General features: G+C 45.3%; 1 protein-coding gene across 1 annotated transcript in view; it reads right to left on the minus strand.

The window, feature by feature from the left end:
* The window catches only part of SNX25 (sorting nexin 25), a 78,309-nt gene extending 69,881 nt beyond the window's left edge, over positions 1–8,428 (minus strand). The window contains exon 1 of the mRNA XM_057420290.1: positions 8,082–8,428. The gene's annotated coding sequence lies outside the window, so the exon portion shown is untranslated. The remainder of the gene's footprint in view (positions 1–8,081) is intronic.
* Between the last annotated feature and the right edge of the window lie 1,410 nt (positions 8,429–9,838).

Genomic DNA, 9,838 nt, shown 5'->3' on the forward strand with positions numbered 1-9,838 from the left:
GGCACCTGCTACAGGCACACCACATGCAGACTTACTCTGCCATGGGAGTAAAGCCAGAAGCAGAGAAAAATTAACAATTATTTCTATTATATTAACTCAATTACAACAAAACTAGAACAGAGCTCAGGACAGATCCCACAGTAAAAACAGGCATTGCGCATGAGATGCTCGGTTTAATCACTGATCTACAAGGCAAAGATTACATCTAATTCAGCATATAAGAACTATCCAGTTACCCCAGCTACTTGCTCCACACACTAATGCCCTGTTAACTTGCTTCTTTTCTTTGTAAAACACACATTAACATCAGACTGGACTTTGATGATAGAGAGTCACAGTTTCAAATAATACTTCACTGAACCCTCCATAAATTCAGCTGTAACCCATCTAGATATATGTTTTCTTACAGTAGTAAACTTTACTCCAATTTCTGATGCAAAAATAAATTATCTACTCACAAGAATTATCATTTTAAATTAATACCTATAGTTCTATTTAAGATTACAAAGCAAGTACATGTCACTTAAGCATTAATCTACATATATTAAGGAATACCGTAGCTAACAATTTAAAAATCAACATACTTAAAGCATGTTAATCCTATTATGTTAAGTATCATTATCTCAATAACTATTTTAGAATATCAGTGGATCTTATTTCCACTACTATAGTAGTTCCTGGAACATGCAAACCATGTTTATTATACTGGGACCTTTACCTTAAATGTACTACGTGCAAAACTGATAGAACTGCAGCAGTACAAAAACTATAATGAAGGCAGAACTTCCTTGACTTGAGCTTTCATATAATACTAGCCAGACAAGAATATGCAAATGAAACTTTTCTCAGGTAATACTTTCATCCCCTTCAGTACAGCTAAGAAGTAATTGGTTAGTTAGCATTCAGATTTCTGTTCAGCAAAAAATACATCATTATTCTCTGGTAGGAACCTTAATATTACCACCAAAATAAAAGCTTACATAAATTCTCAGCGTACATGGACAGCTCCAGTCTACTGAACATTTCCAAACTCTTCTCCTCTTGTTAAAACAGACAACAAGAATCCGTGGCCTATACTTCAAAGCCAGAAGAGCCATGTGCTATGAAAACTGGATTGCTCACAAGCCAGAAAAGCCTGCACAGACTCATGCCTCAGCTGCAGTCTCAGCCTGACAATCAATGAGGAACTCGTGCATTGTCTATTGCTATACCCTCCCTGCCTCATGAATTTTCACTGTATAAAGGTATGATGTTCTGTCTTTTTATCAGAGCATCACAGAACATGCAGAATGAATTGTCATCATTGATCTTATTAACATTAACTTGCTCTCTTTCACTGTGCATGTTTAATACATAAAAAAAAATGGTATAAAGTGATTGGTCATTTAAACCTCCCTTGACACAAGCCTGTTCTCCTTTCAACTCCATTATTTCTTTGGGGGTTTGAGAATTATTGGGGGGGGTTGGGTGTTTTGCTTTGTGCTTTTTAAATCACTTTACAAAGTGGCAGCTTGGTAAAGGATATGGTGTTCTATATAATTGACTCTTCTTTGGGTAAACTTTGCTGCTCTCCTTTGTAGAGCATAAGGAACCAAGACCTGGAATAAGAAGTAACTTGATCAAATTTTGGTTTGACAATATTTGATATATGTGAACCATATTTTCAATCCCAAGGTGTATCTTGAATGCAAGATGCTTTCACTCTTCACACTACTTTAGGACTCCCCCGCCAGAGACCTGACAGCAAGATCCCAATGAGCCTCCCACCAGTCTCTCTTATTGACTCAGCATTTATTCTGATAACTGAGCCATGAACTAGCTCCCTAGTTACACTGTCAGTCATAAAACAGTTTTCAAGTGTGAAGCAGTCCCTACAAGGGTAAAAGGAGCCTGATTCATATAGCGACATATGAAATGCCAATCTAACCCAATGTTGAGAAAATTAAACATCAAGCACAATACAATGCAGAGCTGAAGACCACACAGGATACAATGAAAGGAAACAGGGTTGCATGACAAGACAAGAGATCTCTAAGTATACATGATGGAGAAAATGCTGTGTGGAAAACTAAGTCTGCTCATTGCTAAGGAGTTATGGGACAAATAAGCAAGACACAGAATCTGAAGAATGTTTCAATATTTAATTTCCTGACCTCAGTCGTCTCCTGTGAGAATAAAGTTACCACTTCAGAGTTATGCCTGCAAGTAATCAATGAATGCAGTCCTGACAAAACTTCAATTCTAAAAAAGCTTTGAAATCCATAAGGACAACAGATACTCCACACATCCCTAAAAACAAACTGTAGCAGACATATCTAAACTACAGGCCCCAAAGTGTAACAGGCCCCCACTGAGCCATAACTGAATGTTTGCAATTCATGCAACATTCTCTTCAAACTTTAAAATATTCCTGAAAAAGGGAGGCAATGCTACAACACCTTTTCGTTATTTTAATTTCAGGACTTCCTTAGTAGTAAACTCACCTACATCATCAAAAGCTGATTGTTTGCCTGCCTAAGTAAGAGACAGCACTAAGAACAAAAGTATTAGACACTCAGCTCTGTGTCACCTTGAAACATATCCTCTGCTTTTAATCCAGAAACAAGTGATAAATTAAAAGAATGGCAGTAGACAGAATATGCAGGTTGCAAGCCCAAGAGGATCTAAAACAAGCATGACAGAAGAGCAGCAAGCAGAGACTGGCAGAAGTAACAGCAAAAACCCTGCAAAACTGGAGCTCTCCATATTCCCTAATGGACCAGGGAATGAGACAAACTGTAGAACATCTTGCCTTTAGGTTGATAAAAACCCCATAAATACTTCTGAAGACTTACTAAGGTGTAAAGACTGAAAGGAGTTGGAAAGTTTCTCCTCTCCCTCACAGCTGCTCGAAACTGCTCATTATCTCAGGAACTGCTCTGTATCACATTTGAAGCTGATGCCCTGAGATGGTAAACCTTTGGCTTCCTACCCCTTGCTGGGTCTCCTGTAAGATTACCTTTGCAAACCTCATCTGATGGCCAAAGTCCAACAGTGAAGGAAAACCTTGTGTCCATTCCCTCTACCACCCTTACATTCCTCAAAAAGAGCAAAGCACTCAGCTTAACCATGACAGATACTCAAAGATACACAAGACTGCAAGACAAGACTAGGTAGATCATACAGAGCATTATTCATTTATTACATATTTAAAATGCAGCATTTAAATTTAAGAAACTATCCTTGGTTTTTTTAATTATTTAAATGAACTTGATAACCCAGCTTCTATTATTCAGAGTTTTTGCTTTGAATCAGAGTAAAAACACTATACTGAAAAGAAACTCTGTCCAGCCAGTTTTTTTGGTGGAGAAACAACTCACACTGGGAACGAGGGAAAAAGTGTTTTCTTTCTCCTTCGCACTAACTTGGTTAACATGGCTCTTCATATGAGTCAAAGACATCTCCTCTACAATAACACAAGTTAACAGTGTAGGGAGCAAGCTTGAATTTAAAAGGTGACACATGTTCTAGCCAGGGCTATTACCAGTATGAGCAAGTCCACACATATTTGAAAAGTGAAAAATCCCCTTTGAGACAGACATTTTTATCGAAGTACAATTGGGTCACCATGCCTTTTTGCTGGCATGCTGCACTTTGATGCCCTTCTCCACCACAAATAATCTCGTCCTAAAACAGCTCCTGAGAAGTGCTGAAAAATAACACAATGTACAACCGCTGGCAATAACAAAATGTACACAACTCCAGGGTGTCGTTCAATTCCTACTATTTCAATACAAACTATTTAGCAATATTATTAATGGCTTCAAGTACTTAAACTAGTAAGTAAATATTACGAGTTGCCTGTGCACCCTCTCCCCTTCTCTTTCCAATGAGGATATAAAGGCACACTGGAAGAAGCAAACCTTTATATGGAAGCTGGAAGACTCTCCAGATAGACCTTGCGATCAGAGCTCTCGTATATGGGAAGACTATGTTGAAAGCACACCTTGTCATGGCAATATAAATTGCACACCTTGCTTTGCAGTTTGCAGATTTCAAATGCTCTTGCTAAGATACCTGACTTCAGCAGAAAGTCTTCACCTTTCAAGTCCCAAAGGGGTTACATGAAAAGTACTCTGAACAAAGCACAGCTTCACATTTGGAAAGATCGTTTCACGAGCCGCAAGTTCAAGCAAAACAATAAGGCATACACCTTGTTCTTCTGAAGTTCAAACCTGCAATACAGCACTTCCTCACTCAAGTTACTCCGTTGCATTAAGAGGACCATGGAAATCAACAACTCACATTGTAAGTGCTTGCAGAATTGAGAACTTATAAAAAACTCCCCTTTTTCAGCACAGCATGAAGAACTCGATCCAAGTCCCTCTGAAGTTGATCAAGAGTACTCCCACTCTCCAAGAGGTGAGACTGACTCCCACTAGAGTAAATATTTATTACTGAATACTTAAGTATTTCCTCATCTGTTAACCCCAATGTGAAGCTCACTCAAAGAAGGAAAAACCAATCCATCTGCCCTAAGTTTGTGCACATACGACACATGCAGAGTAAGACACCAGCCGTAACACTTTTTCCTAAGATAAAATAAAATATTTTAAATTGCTAGACCAACAGAGGGTTCTTCAGATGCAGAAAGGCTTAATAAATTCTTGCTTTACAGTCATCCTACTACTGGCTGCCAGAAAGGAAAAGACAGCAGGCTCACAAGGCTCTATGAAAACTGGGAGAGTGACAGCTGAATGATAATAAAGCAGTGTAAATACAAAGGGATGTATAATAAAAAGATTGCCTACAAATTTTTCAAAGATAAATGCATGGAGGAAACTTCAAAAACCATTTTAGCAAATGGCCTACACTTCTACATGCTGCCTATACAGACACTACTACTTTCTTCACCTACATGTTGCTGAAGCACCAATTGGGAAACCTGCCAAACATACACAAAATTGTTCAGAAAAAGTATGTCAAGGAGCTTTGCAGCCCTGAAGCCATTTTGTATCAAAACAAAATCAACAAAACTCTAAATTGAAGGCATGAGACACCCAAATAAGATGCCTGGAATTACAGCTTCTAAAGAGAAAGTACCTTGTTGCTCCTTGCTTGACAGTCCCTTTTCTACAGCCAGATTAAATTTTGAGAACACTGCAAAGAGGCAGGAAAGAAAAATTTCAACTGAATCAGGAGGAGGGTAAAGAAACAATGCCATGAAAAGGACTGCAACAAGTGCTGCTGCTTTAGCAGTGACTTTTAAGTGCAAGATTTCAATTTCCTTCTGAAACAATGAACACATACCACAGAACTAATAAATCCAAACACCAGGTACTAGAAGAGCAAGAGCAGGTGGGCACTATTTACATATACAAATCCAATGGATGGTGGCAAAAGGAGAACATCTTGAGGAGAAACTGGCAATAACATACCACAAAAAGAATGAACATCCCACTAAAAGAAAGTGCATAGGATACAGTAACTGGTAAGACCGTATTTGTCTCTGCACAGTTCAAGTTTCACTCCTGTTCAGTGGGCTTATGTATTATGTTTTTCAGAAAGGGAGAGAGAAACAGAGCAGTAAATCTGATTTTTTTTCTTCAACTCTTGGCTTTCTAAATTTAACTGATTTTCATTGTTTGGCTGTTTCACTAATCTGAAAGTTACTCCTCATTGCAGCAGCAGGGACACTTCCCTTATTAAGCTTACATATAGATTATTTCTTTTTTATATTATGTATACAGTATGTTCTCCTAGAAGTAAATTAACACACATCCAGATGTGCTGCTATACTTACCTAAACAAAAATGCCACTGGAGCTGTGGCATTATCACCGAAATATTTAACCTTGCAAACCTCCAGAGGGCCATGAAGATGATTAGAAGGCTGGAGTACCTCTTCTATGAAGACAGGCTGAGGGAGTTGGGATTGTTCAGCCTGGAGAAGGCTCAAGGACAACCTTAGAGCAGATTCCAGTACATAATGGGGGCTTACAAGAAATCTGGAGAGGGACTTTTTAAAAGGGCTTACAGTGAAAGGTGAAGGGGGGACAGTTTTAAGCTGAAAGAGGGTAAGTTATTAAGAGGGTAAGTTATAGTAAGATATTGGAAAAAAATTCTTTACTATGAGAGTGGTGGAACACAGCTTTTCTGGGCAACTGGAACAGGCTGCCCAGAAAAAGCTGTGGATGCCCCATACCTGGCAATGCTCTAGGCCAGGCTGGATGGGGTCTTTGAGCAACCTTGTCTAGCAGGGGATGCTCCTACCTATTGCAGGGGGGTTGAGATTAGATGTTCTTTAAGGTCCCTTCCAACCCAAACCATTCTGTGATTGTTTGAAACCTGAAGGCAAGAAGAATTTATTACTGATGCTTTTTTTTTTTTTCCCTTTGACTGAGTGGTGAAATACAAAAGCATATTGCACTTAATTCATATTTGTTCCCCAGCATTCCTACGCCAAGAAACTGCTTAACAATCCCTAGCTGTACCCACTTAATACACTACCTACAGAACAGGTACCTTCTGCTTACAGCTTGCTGACTTTGTGCATTACATCTTCTCATTTTTCACTTCAAACACTCATACACGCTATTTGTTCTTCATTCCCTTCAAATAAATTAGTATGATCCTGAGTCTTCAAAGGAAAAAGTATTTTAAAAAGTCTACCAAGAAGACAAAATGATTATCACACACAACCACTGCCACACACAGATCCTGAATGCACCTTTGCAAGTTGTATTATTCACTAAAGTCACCAACCCCCAGCCAAACACCCCCTACTACTGACAATGTCCTGCCAGTTCCCATTAAATGCAGGCCTGGAAAGATGCACTGCTCACAAACATAGGCTCCTTCTTCCCTCCCTAGGTCCACTACTACAGGTCATTAGCCAGTTTGATTGGCAAGATGAAAAGACAGCCAACTGTATCAGCAAGTGATTTCTAACAAGTTTTCTGCCCTGCCAGCACCCTTGCTTTCTGCAAGAACATTTGCATCAACCGCAGCCCCAGAAACACAGAAGTGACAGCATTATTTACTTGCTGCTAACAAGAAGAGTATGCATACCAAGTGTAATGAACTGGGTCACCAGAACGGTGAGGCAGCACACCAATTATGCTCCTATTCCTTTGTAGAGCACTCTCAGGTATCCTGTGTGACACTCACCAAAGTGAAATAGCACTTCAGTGGCACTGGCTACGGCTGCAGCACTTCGCTTGCTAACATTCCACGTTAAGGTCTACAATTTGCTGGGTGAGGGACCAAGGGCACCCGGATGGAGTCATCAGCTGTGGTGTCAAACACCACATCCCTGCAACCCGTGGCACAGCGGGAGTGCAGGGGGGATCCTCATTTCCAGCTGCAGCTTTTCAGGACTGTCTAGGATCACCTCCAGAGCCCTGGATGACTTGACGGGGGGGGGACGGGGGACGTGCGTGGATGACAGCAAAGTTATTCTGACCAGCATCTGTAGTCAATCTTTAAATACCTTGTGCTACAGGTCCTGCCCAAGGAAAAAAAAAAAAAAGACCAAAAACTACTTAGCAGTGAGCTAGGAAGAGCTCATGAACATTAATTAGTACATCTTAGAAGACATACAGAAAGCAAATTTATCTTTTGTGTAGAAGTCTGCAAAGGTTTGAAATCACACTGGCACTTCTGCACGACATTATGACAGCACTATAACCAGCTCCAGAACAGGCATTTAAACAATGCTATGCTGGCTCTTAGAGTACGTCTCTCTCTTTTACGAATGGCACTTCAACCGAAGGAGCAGAAAGGGATGTGAGACACAGAGAACAACAAATTGCCATACGAGTGATCCCGCATTCTGAAGGTCTCTCTCGGAGCAAAGTCTCCTTTTTTTCCGCACTCCTGCTATCCTCCAGCACAACTTTCCCCATTTAAAGCCCCGCCGGGCGGCAGAGTGGACAGGCTCCTGCGGCCGCGGGAGGACAAGGGTACACGGCTTTCGGGAGGCCCGGCGCTCCGCGGTGGAGCGCGGAACGCGCCAACCGCCGCTCCCCTCTCCCCGCCAGCGTAAAGAGAGAGCGCCCGCGGCCGCCCCCGGCCCGGCTCCCCTCTCCTCTCGCCACTTACCCCTACAGCCCGCAGGACAGGAGCTGCGGCGGCAAAGTCCGGCGGCGGCAGGCGGCGGCGGCCACGACACACGAGGACTATCAGGGTGCCCAGCGCGGCGGCGACGGCGGCACAGCCCGCGTAGAGAGCGAGGCGGAGCAGCAGCAGGGCCAGGCACGGCGGACCGCCACCCCCAGCCTCGGCCCGCTCCTGCCCCAGGTGGACGACAGACACTGCCAGCAGCCCCAGCCCGGCTGCCAGCACGAAGAGGGACGATCCGGGATCCTCGTCCTCCTCGTCTTCCGCCGCCTCCTCCTCGCCGCCACCGGCGGCAACAGCAGCTGCTGCCGGGGCGCTGCGGTGGCCGGCCTCGCCGCTGGGGCCGTGCGAACCCAGCGGACCGGGGGTGACAGCCCCCGCCGGCTCGGGCTGCCCGGCCGTGCTGCTAGCGCTGTCGGCACCGGGGAACATGCTGCTCCTGGCGCCGCTGGGAGCAAGAGCATCTCCCGCCGCGGCAGCCCCCTGCGAAGGTCGCCGCTCCCGGGCCCCCCCCTGTCCTCCTCCGCCGCAGCCCGCCGCCGCCACTGGCAACGCTGCGGCCGCCGGGGGAGCCGGAGCTCATGCCCGGCGGCAGCCGGGTGCTCGGCGGCCCCGCCGCTTTCTGGCGGCTGAAGCGGCAGCGCTGCCGACCGATGAGCGGCGGGATCCGAGCGCCGTGGCGGCAGGCGGGGAGGCCCCGCCGCACCGATCGCTGTCCGGCAGGGGGAGGGGAGGAGGCGGGGGCGGTGCGGCGGGCGCACGTGTCCCCGGCCCCTCCGGTGCCGCCCCACGGCGGGCCTGGCCTGTTCGCCCCGGGGGCAGCGCTATGGCGGGGCGCGGTATCATCCCCGCCCCGCGCACAGGCCGGGAAACAGCCGCGCTCGGGAGAGACGAAGAGGGGAAGGTCCTCCCCGCGGGGTCCGCAGTGTGGAGCTCAGTCCCGCGGAAAGCTGCCGGGCGCCCCTCCGCTATGGACAGCCTGGCAGAGCTGGGGGGCTAGCGGGCCGCGATTTGGTGGGACCGGTGGGGCCGGGGATGGTCTGGCCACAGCACCGAGGCCCTGGCCTAAGCTCAGGACAAAACCTTGGCCAGGGGCATCTCTGAGGCTCGGACCCCCTCCTGAATGTGTGCACCCCTCTGCTCACACCCCTTTGATCAGCCAAAGGAGGCCGTAACTAACTGGATTTCAGACATGAAAAGTTAATAGAACAGCGATTGAAGTGACACAACTGAGGTTCTGCAAAACCCAGCCTCGCTACCCCAAAGGAAGCCTGCCAGCACTCCCATTGCTACCCTCACTCGTCTGGTCTGATGAGTTGGGACTGCCTGTGGCATATTCTGACAACAAACTCCTCAAAAGCCTCGCAATATTCCAGCTGTGCTGGGGATGTATGTTCACCTCCCCATGGGCACAGTGCACTTAAGGGATCCTCTCCATTGAAGTTAGCAGCCCCAGGCCAGGTGGGAAGGAGGCCTTGATCTCCTCAGAGTAGGAGTAAAGGGCAACGCTTCCCTAAAGGAAGCCAGCCAAAGTAGATATACAAGCATTTACTCACAGACTTCATTTTAAGAGCAGATATCCCATTAAGAAAGTTAAGCACTGCAGAAGTGCTGACAGGTCTTGAGACTTCTGGGAAGCACTTTTCAGATTGCCACTACTCTGGTGATCTTAATTGCCCTGAATCTTCTCTTTTAAAGAACAGCCAACTCAGACCATCCAGAGTGTCCAAAATGGATTA

This window comes from Pezoporus wallicus, unplaced genomic scaffold (genome assembly GCF_028554395.1).
Source record: "Pezoporus wallicus isolate ANWC-B61680 ecotype Strahan unplaced genomic scaffold, APGP_CSIRO_Pwel_v1 contig_5552, whole genome shotgun sequence".
NCBI lineage: Eukaryota > Metazoa > Chordata > Aves > Psittaciformes > Psittacidae > Pezoporus > Pezoporus wallicus.